This window comes from Ranitomeya variabilis, chromosome 5 (assembly GCF_051348905.1).
Source record: "Ranitomeya variabilis isolate aRanVar5 chromosome 5, aRanVar5.hap1, whole genome shotgun sequence".
Taxonomy (NCBI): domain Eukaryota; kingdom Metazoa; phylum Chordata; class Amphibia; order Anura; family Dendrobatidae; genus Ranitomeya; species Ranitomeya variabilis.
This window is the reverse complement of record NC_135236.1, coordinates 648,202,431-648,212,949: the sequence shown is the minus strand read 5'-3', so window position 1 is coordinate 648,212,949 and position 10,519 is coordinate 648,202,431. Positions and strand designations below refer to the sequence as shown.

The window sequence follows — 10,519 nt, the reverse complement described above, 5'->3', positions numbered from 1 at the left end:
TACTATGGGGAGGTGAGCTGTATTATATTATATGGGTGGATATGTCTAACACAGTCCCTTAGTATGTAGTGTACTCACTTATGTATAGCACAGTCCCTTAGTATATATATATATATATATATATATATATATAGCCTTGTCGCCTTAAAAGGAGAGGAGCCCCAAGCTGTCTGCCATAATGGGGGCCAGACGTAGAGATGTTGGTGTTTTTGAGGACATCTCTCTCTTCAGCCATGGGTCCACGAGGAGCATCCTCATTTACAATCCTTATTTCATCCTCATGTTCTCCTGTAACACAGAACACTGAAATCAGCATTTCAAAAGGAAAATATTCTGTTTCTACTAGATTGTTTCCTCTAAGTCTACAGTAAATTCACTGTCATTAAGAGATTATTCTTATGTTATAAGGTTGCTTTTTCTTTTAAACAGATTTCATATTGTACAGAAAAGTCCATTGTGCTCAGACAGATCAAACCCAGTTTATGAACCACTAAACATCTACACTAGACTGTACCGTTTACTGAATCGTGTGATAACCTGAAGATGGGATATTTCTTATACGGACTCCGGTGTAGCCCATAAATCATTATAAGACTTACCCATATATGATGGTACAGATGACACCGAAGAAGAAGACAGCAGGAGATATAGCAAACGTGAAGTATTCTATTGGAAGAAAAGATCAAGAATATGTCAGATATTTAGAGCTACTAATGCATACATTTTATTTTGCACCTCATTTACTTAACCAGAACTAGGACTATTCTTATGAGTAAGGGGACACATACACAATACATAGCTGTCAGCCCATGGTTCAGCTGAACTGTCCAGCCGGCAGATATTTCTCCTGACTCCTCCATATACAGGAGCGCTAACTCTGCCGATCGCACCTGTGTTCTTTGTAAGTAAGCAACTGGTAGATTCCTCTGGTGGCTTATTTAGCAGAGAACAAAAGGATCAACACTTACAAATTGTACATTGGACAGTCGTCAGAGCTGCTGATATTGGCAAATTCGACTGTCATTAGTCTCATCTGTATGGGGGCCTGAAGTCTAGGACTGAACAGTTCAGGAAAATAGTAAATCCCAATAAGTAGTAGACATTACCATACATTTGTAATTATTTCCCCCCAAAGTATTGATGAAATCACACATAAGAAGATCAGACACACATGTAACTTATTTTTCGCTTACAGGGGATCTCCATTCAAGCTTACAATTTGTGTGAGCCAGGGATAGTGAACACATGATGGGAGAATGCTCCTGGAATTACAAGTAACACATGATACAGGAAAGATATATATCTTGGTACCGCGTTAGCCAGAGGATAGAAAAATATTTAGAATTGAGAGTCCTCAGTGGTTGATACCTTTTAATGGCTAACTGAGAAGATGGTAACAAATTGCAAGTTTTCGAGACTACTCAGGTCCCTTCATCAGGCATAGACTAATAGAAATTCTGAAGAATCACATATTTATGCACAATACAGCCCAGAAATAATGCCATAGATAAGACAGGTGACGTGAAGCAGAACTACCATTATGTGAGAGTGATAAACAGTTATGTCCATAAATATTGGAACAGTTCTTCAGAATTTGTATTAGTCTATGCCTGATGAAGGGACCTGAGTAGTCTCGAAAGCTTGCAATTTGTTACCATCTTTTCAGTTAGCCATTAAAAGGTATCAACCACTGAGGACTCTCAATTCTAAATATTTTTAAGTAACACATGAAGAATCCTCCAAGAAATGTATCATGTGACTTATTAACACTGACCCCATATTGGATGAATATCTGGTAAAGCACTTACCTGCAGGGGTCAAAGCCCTGGAATCATGGCGGCTGGTGTTCATAGGAGCGCCTTGTACAGATGTTGGTAGCACAGTCACGATTAGAAGAAATCTAAACAGCATTTTAGCCAAGAGGAAAATCGCTTCTTGTGTGATCCACAGTGAGCCTCTTCCTGCAGTGTCCCTCCGTATAACCACATAGTCCGTGATGTCACAATGGTGATCTCAGTGTGACATCACAAGGAGCGGAACACGAGCGATGTCATAATGGGTGACGGGCTGTGTTATATACTATGAGGCTGTGTTATATGCTATGCGGGCTATGCTATATACTATGGGAGGTATATTATATTATTAGTATTGATGAAATCACACATAAGAAGATCAGACACACATGTAACTTATTTTTCCCTTACAGGGGATCTCCATTCAAGCTTACAATTTGTGTGAGCCAGGGATAGTGAACACATGATGGGAGAATGCTCCTGGAATTACAAGTAACACATGATACAGGAAAGATATATATCTTGGTACCGTGTTAGCCAGAGGATAGAAAAATATTTAGAATTGAGAGTCCTCAGTGGTTGATACCTTTTAATGGCTAACTGAAAAGATGGTAACAAATTGCAAGTTTTCGAGACTACTCAGGTCCCTTTATCAGGCATAGACTCAGGGCCGGACTGGCCATAGGGCACTTCTGGCAAATGCTAGAAGGGCCGGTGCCAGTGGTGGGCCGCTCAATCCGCCGCCCCCGCCATCGCATTCAACTATACCGGCGTATAGACGCCGGTACAGTTGAATGCAATGATGGAGGAGAGAGCGTCTACAGACGCTCCTCTCCCATCATTCCCCGCTCTGCCTCTGACACTGCGGGTGCGCGATGATGTCATATCATCGCGCACCTGCTGTGTCCCGGGCAGACTGCAGCTGCTGAGACAGGAGCAGGAACCAGGAAGCAACGCTGGGCACGAGGAGAGGTGAGGAGAGTTTTTTTTTTTTCTGGACTGTGGGGCCATTCTCGGAGGAGGTGAGGGGAGGAAGAGAAGAGATGTGGGCTGTATATAGTTCTCTGTGGGCTGTGCTCTGTGCTGTATACTTCTGTGGGCTGTGCTCTGTGCTGTATACTACTGTGGGCTGTATATAGTTCTCTGTGGGCTGTGCTCTGTGCTGTATACTGCTGTGGGCTGTATATAGTTCTCTGTGGGCTGTGCTCTGTGCTGTATACTACTGTGCGCTGTATATAGCTCTCTGTGGGCTGTGCTCTGTGCTGTATACTACTGTGGGCTGTATATAGTTCTCTGTGGGCTGTGCTCTGTGCTGTATACTACTGTGGGCTGTATATAGTTCTCTGTGGGCTGTGCTCTGTGCTGTATACTACTGTGTGCTGTATATAGTTCTCTGTGGGCTGTGCTGTATATAGTACTCTGTGGGCTGTGCTGTATATAGTACTCTGTGGGCTGTGCTGTATATAGTACTCTGTGGGCTGTGCTGTATATAGTACTCTGTGGGCTGTGCTGTGTATAGTACTCTGTGGGCTGTGCTGTATATAGTACTCTGTGGGCTGTGCTGTATATAGTACTCTCTGGGCTGTGCTGTATATAGTACTCTCTGGGCTGTGCTTTATATAGTACTCTGGGCTGTGCTGTATATAGTACTCTGGGCTGTGCTTTATATAGTTCTCTGTGGGCTGTGCTGTATATAGTTCTCTGTGGGCTGTGCTGTATATAGTTCTCTGTGGGCTGTGCTGTATATATTACTTTGTGGGCTGTGCTGTATATATTACTTTGTGGGCTGTGCTGTCTATATTACTCTGTGGGCTGTGCTGTATACTACTGTGTGGACTGTGCTGTATACTTCTACGTGGGCTGTGCTGTATACTACTGTGTGGTCAGTGCTGTATACTACTGTGTGGTCTGTGCTGAATACTGCTGTGTGGGCTGTGTTATCTACTACGCGAGCTGTGCTATATTATGCAGGCTGTGCTATATACTATGCAAGTTGTGCTATATTATATGCGGGCTTTGATATATACTATGGGAGGTATATTCTATTCTATGGGGAGGCCGTGTTATATACTATGTGGCTGTGTTATATACTATTGCGGGGGTATATTCTATTCTATGGGAAGGCTGTGTTATATACTATGGGGTATATTATATTCTATGGGGGAGGCTGCGTTATATACTATGGGGGGCTGCATTATATTCTATGGGGGGCTACATTATATATTATGGGGAGGTGGGCTGTATTATATTCTATGGGGGTTACATACTCTGGGGTGGCTGCATTATACTCTGTGGGGTGGCTGCATTATACTCTGGGGTGGCTGCATTATACTCTGGGGAGGCTGCATTATACTATATGTGGGCTGCATTATACTGTATCGAGGACTATGGGGAATACGTTATACTATATGAAGAACTATGGGGTGCATTATACTATGGGAAGTGAATTGTACTACATGGATGACTGTGGCGGTGCATTATACTATATGGAGCACTATGAGGATTGTATTATGCTATATGGAGGACTATGAGGATTGTATTATGCTATATGGAGGACTATGAGGAGTGTATTATACTATGTGGAGGACTGAGCAGTGTATTTTAATATATGGAGGACTATAGGGAGTGTATTATACTATATGGAGGACTATGGAGCACATTATAATATATGGAGGACTATGGGGTGTATTTTACTAAACAAGTAAAATGCTGCATATTCGGATTGTTTTTGCTGGAACAAAAAGCCTTGTTGTCAGCAGCACATTGCCAGTGTAAACTGTAGATGTGCTGCTGAAAACATGATACTGTATGGTGATCTATTAGTGATCGTTCTGTCTCATCATTATTCCTCAGCTGGTGGAAAGAGGCCGGGAAACAAGCGTTGAACAACTTCAGTATTGTCGATCAAACTCGTTTAGCGGCCTGAACTCAGCGCACGTAAATACAACAGAAAGGCTTCTGTGTGATGTGCAATATGTTAGCATTTGGGGACCCATTTTAAACTTTGCCTAGGGCCCCACTTTGCCTAAAACCGGCCCTGCCTACAAGTGTACAAAGATATTATACAGTCACCATGTGACAAGTGGGCCTGTGTAACTTCAAATGCCAGGGCTGAATTTTAGTCCCAGTCCGGCCCTGCATAGACTAATACAAATTCTGAAGAATCACATATTTATGCACAATACAGCCCAGAAATAATGCCATAGATAAGACAGGTGACGTGAAGCAGAACTACCACTATGTGAGAGTCATAAACAGTTATGTCCATAAATATTGGAACAGTTCTTCAGAATTTCTCTGAATCTATGCCTGATGAAGGGACCTGAGTAGTCTCGAAAGCTTGCAATTTGTTACCATCTTTTCAGTTAGCCATTAAAAGGTATCAACCACTGAGGACTCTCAATTCTAAATATTTTTAAGTAACACATGAAGAATCCTCCAAGAAATGTATCATGTGACTTATTAACACTGACCCCATATTGGATGAATATCTGGTAAAGCACTTACCTGCAGTGGTCAAAGCCCTGGAATCATGGCGGCTGGTGTTCATAGGAGCGCCTTGTACAGATGTTAGCAGCACAGTCACGATTAGAAGAAATCTAAACAGCATTTTAGCCAAGAGGAAAATCGCTTATTGTGTGATCCACAGTGAGCCTCTTCCTGCAGTGTCCCTCCGTATAACCACATAGTCCGTGATGTCACAATGGTGATCTCAGTGTGACATCACAAGGAGCGGAACACGAGCGATGTCATAATGGGTGACGGGCTGTGTTATATACTATGAGGCTGTGTTATATGCTATGCGGGCTGTGCTATATACTATGGGAGGTATATTATATTCTATGGTGGAGGTTGTGTTACATACTATGGGGGTATATTATATTCTATGGGGGAGGCTGTGTTATATACTATTTGGCTGTGTTATATACTATGGGGGGTACACAATACATTATATTCTATGGGGAGGCTGTATTATATTCTATGGGGGGCTAGATTATATTCTATGGGGGCTGTTTTAGATTTTATGAGGGAGGATTGCATCATATTCTTTGATGGTGCTACATTATATTCTGTGGGGGGCTGTATTATATTTATATTCTATGTGGGGTGATTGCATCTTACTCTATGAGGGGGCTACATTATACTATATGAGGGGGCTGCATTATATTCTATGGGGGTTACATTATACTCTGTGGGGTGGATGCATTATGCCATTATACTCTGTGGGGTGGCTGCATTATGCTCTATGGGGTGACTGCATTATACTATATCTGGGCTGCATTATACTGACGAAGCGTGAGGCCATCCAGCGCAATCCGGTGCTAATACAAGTCTATGAGAAAAAACAGATCCGGCGGCATCATTCGCAGGATCCGTTTTTTTCAAAATTCGCCGGATTGAGCCTGACGGCAAGCTTTCGAGACTACTCAGGTCCCTTCATCAGGCATAGACTAATACAAATTCTGAAGAATCACATATTTATGTGCAATACAGCCCAGAAATACGTGAAGCAGAACTACCATTATGTGAGAGTCATAAACAGTTATGTCCATAAATATTTTAACAGTTCTTCAGAATTTGTATTAGTCTATGCCTGATAAAGAGGCCTGAGTAGTCTCGAAAGCTTGCAATTTGTTACCATCTTTTCAGTTAGCCATTGAAAGGTGTCAAACCACTGAGGACTCTCAATTCTAAATATTTTTAAGTAACACATGAAGAATCCTCCAAGAAATGTATCATGTGACTTATTAACACTGACCCCATATTGGATGAATATCTGGTAAAGCACTTACCTGCAGGGGTCAAAGCCCTGGAATCATGGCGGCTGGTGTTCATAGGAGCGCCTTGTACAGGTGTTAGCAGCACAGTCACGATTAGAAAAAATGGAAACAGCATTTTAGCCAAGAGGAACATCGCTTCTTGTGTGATCCACAGTGAGCCTCTCCAGACAAAGCCTCTTCCTGCAGAGTCCCTCCGTATAACCACACAGGCCGTGATGTCACAATGGTGATCTCAGTGTGACATCACGAGGAGCGGAACACGAGCGATGTCACAATGGGTCAGATAACTAACCGCTAAAGATGAAGCAGCTTCAACCTTTTTTATGTGATTTTTTACTATTACTAGCTTTGTCTGTAGATCACTGATCAGAATAAAACATTACACAGGATTCCTGCTGGAATACGGCCATCCTCAGGGTTACGTAGTAAATGCAATAGGAATTGGAGAACTGAAGGATCAGAGGATTTTCTGATCAGTTCTAATTACACAGATAGTGCGGCCTTTATATCTGTAGGTCCCGTGGTGCTGACTTCCCCTTTAAGTCCATTGCCATATTTCAGCGGTCACACTCTGCTTCACATATAAGCTCACTGGGGTAATCCAGAAAAATCCGGCGCTATCCAGATGTCCTGATATAATTACCTCACACAGCCGTTAGTCAACTCACCCCAGGGGCCCCTGGGCAAGAAATATGTCTGGGACCCCCTCCCTGCCCGGTACGCTGCTTATGATGAGGGCAATCTGGCAATGGGAACCAAGGCAGATTGCCCTCATTATTGTCAACCTGCAAGCAGGGGTGTACATAGGAATCACAGGGCCCCGTAGCAAAAGTTCTATTTGGGTCCCCACACCTCTAAAAAATATATATACCGTATATACTCGAGTATAAGCCGAGATTTTCAGCCCAAATTTTTGGGCTGAAAGTGCCCCTCTCGGCTTATACTCGAGTCACGGTCTGTGGCAGGGTCGGCGGGTGAGGGGGAGAGGGCGCTGAGGCATACTCACCTAGTCCCGGCGATCCTGACGCTCCCCCTGCCCGTCACACTGTCTCCGGGTGCCGCAGCTCTTTCCCTGTACAGCGGTCACGTGGGACCGCTCATTAAACTTATGAATATGTACTCCACTCCCATAGGGGTGGAGCCCCATATTCATTTCTCTAATCAGCGGTGCCGGTGACCGCTGATAGAGGAAGAGGCTGCGGCACCCGGAGACCAGCTGTCCGGGGGAAGGAGCGGGACGCCAGGAGCAGGTAAGTATCGCATATTTACCTATCCTCGTTCCACACGCCGGGCGCCGCTCTGTCTTCCCGGCGTCTCTCCGCTCTGACTGTTCAGGTCAGAGGGCGCGATGACGCATATAGTGTGCGCGCCGCCCTCTGCCTGATCAGTCAGTGCGGAGAGACGCCGGGACGGGACGCTGAGGAGCTGCAAACAAGAGAGGTGAGTATGTGTTTTTTTTTTATTGCAGCAGCAGCACCAGCGTTATATATGGCACAGATTTATGTGGAGCATCTATGGGGCCAAACTGAACGCTGCAGAGCATTCCATATGGGGCAACTTCATAAGGAGCATCTATGGGGCCAAACTGAACGGTGCAGAGCATATATGGCACAGCTTTATAAGGAGCATCTATGGGGCCATAATGAACGGTGCAGAGCATATATGGCACAGCTTTATTATGGAGCATCTATAGGGCCATAATGAACGGTGCAGAGCATATATGGCACAGCTTTATGTGGAGCATCTATAGGGCCATAATGAACGGTGCAGAGCATATATGGCACAGCTTTATAAGGAGCATCTATGGGGCCATAATGAACGGTGCAGAGCATATATGGCACAGCTTTATAAGGGGCATCTATGGGGCCATAATGAACGGTGCAGAGCATATATGGCACAGCTTTATATGGAGCATCTATAGGGCCATAATGAATGGTGCAGAGCATATATGGCACAGCTTTATTATGGAGCATCTATAGGGCCATAATGAACGGTGCAGAGCATATATGGCACAGCTTTATGTGGAGCATCTATAGGGCCATAATGAACGGTGCAGAGCATATATGGCACAGCTTTATATGGAGCATCTATAGGGCCATAATGAACGGTGCAGAGCATTGTATATGTGGCACAGCTTTATATGGAGCATCTATGGGGCCATAATGAACGGTGCAGAGCATTCTATATGGCACAGCTATATATGGATAATATATGGGGCAATAATCAATGGTATGGAGCATTATATATGGCACAGCTTTATATGGAGCATCTATGGGGCAATAATGAATGGTATGGAGCATCTATTTTTATTTTTGAAATTCACCGGTAGCTGCTGCATTTTCCACCCTAGGTTTATACTCGAGTCAATAAGTTTTCCCAGTTTTTTGTGGCAAAATTAGGGGAGTCGGCTTATACTCGGGTCGGCTTATACTCGAGTATATACGGTATTGCATTTTTTCACTGAGATGGAGATATATATTCTGTATGTGTGTAATAAATTTATATATATCCGTTTGCATTCGGTTCTGCTGGTCCCAGCGCAGTCATACCTGCAGTCAGGTGACTACTAGTGTCGGCTGTCAGTGAATAGAACACTGCAGACGCGGCTGACACTGTAGTTGGCACATGACAGCAAGTGTGCAGAGCGCCTCCTCGTGGTTACGTGATCACTGCTGGAATCGGCAGACACCGACCATGTATATATTACATTATATGTCTGGTATCTACTTTATTCACTGTCTATGGAACTGATGGAATTAGCCAAGTGCAGCGCTCAGCAGCTCTATAGATAATGAATAGAGCAAAGACCGAGCATGCGCAAGTCTGCTCCATCCAGGACGAGACTGTAGGGCCCTGTTCTCAGAATCTCTGGGGGGCCCCAGTGGCCGAATCCCCAGTGATCAACAAGTTATCCATGATCTGATGGATCACACATACATTGTACATATAGTGTACATACATACACACATACACCGTACATACAAATACCGTACATACATACACCTTACATACATATACCGTACATACACACACAGATACACATACACACATACATATACCGTACATACATTCACATATACCGTATATACACACACATATACCGTACATACATGCACACAGATATACATACATATACCATACACACATGCACTCATATACCGTACATACATACAGACATACACCGTACATACAAATACCGTATATACACCTTACATACATATACCGTACATATACACACAGATACACATACATATGCAGCGCCCCAGAGTCCTGGTCGTTGCAGTACTGTGGCTCCGCCGCTAAGGGGGGGCTATGGTACGTCTGATGGCACTGAAGGAGTTCATCTGACCAGGTATCACAGACACCAATACATTTCACAGTCTGGCCTCCAGGGGGAGCTAAGGGTACTATTCATTAGGCCACTCCTCACAGTCTGGTAAAACTGGGGGTTAGGCAGGAAGTTAGGGAGAACGCTGACTGGGTTGGAACCAGGCAACACCTTGTGGCAGAGGGTGTTGTAGGGGAAGATTCGGTAGGGTCCCTGTCAGGGGTGGGATCCTGACAGAGGCCTGGCAAACAGAGAGAAAGCTACGGGACCGCGCCTGCACTTCATAGCGGCGGTGCCCTAAGAAAGGACAAGAAGCGAGATTTATTGTGCTAAGTGAGAAACGAGATCAAAGCAAGAAGGAGAATACCAGTAGGAGTCGTGCTGTAAGATCGAGGCAACATCCTACTGAGGTGCAAACAACCGGCGGCCGGAACGCCGAGGAGGTACAGAGCTCTAAGCCATACTTCAAACCAACGGCAGGACAGTCAGTCACAGGCAGGCTGTCTCACCTAAATCACCTACGCAGACATAGGGGGCAACCTTTGGAGAGGGGCGACTCTAGGGTCCCGGAAGAGCTCCGAGCCTACCCGTCATACGGGTGCGTCCCAACCATAACA

At 44.4% G+C, this 10,519-nt stretch overlaps 1 long non-coding RNA gene across 1 annotated transcript; it reads right to left on the bottom strand.

The window, feature by feature from the left end:
* Window positions 1–253: 253 nt before the first annotated feature.
* Window positions 254–1,956, bottom strand: LOC143773993 (uncharacterized). Its single transcript, XR_013215450.1, has 3 exons — window positions 1,809–1,956; window positions 600–666; window positions 254–288 (listed from the first exon to the last, which is right to left on the bottom strand). It is a non-coding gene; the product is annotated as an uncharacterized LOC143773993 (long non-coding RNA).
* Between the last annotated feature and the right edge of the window lie 8,563 nt (window positions 1,957–10,519).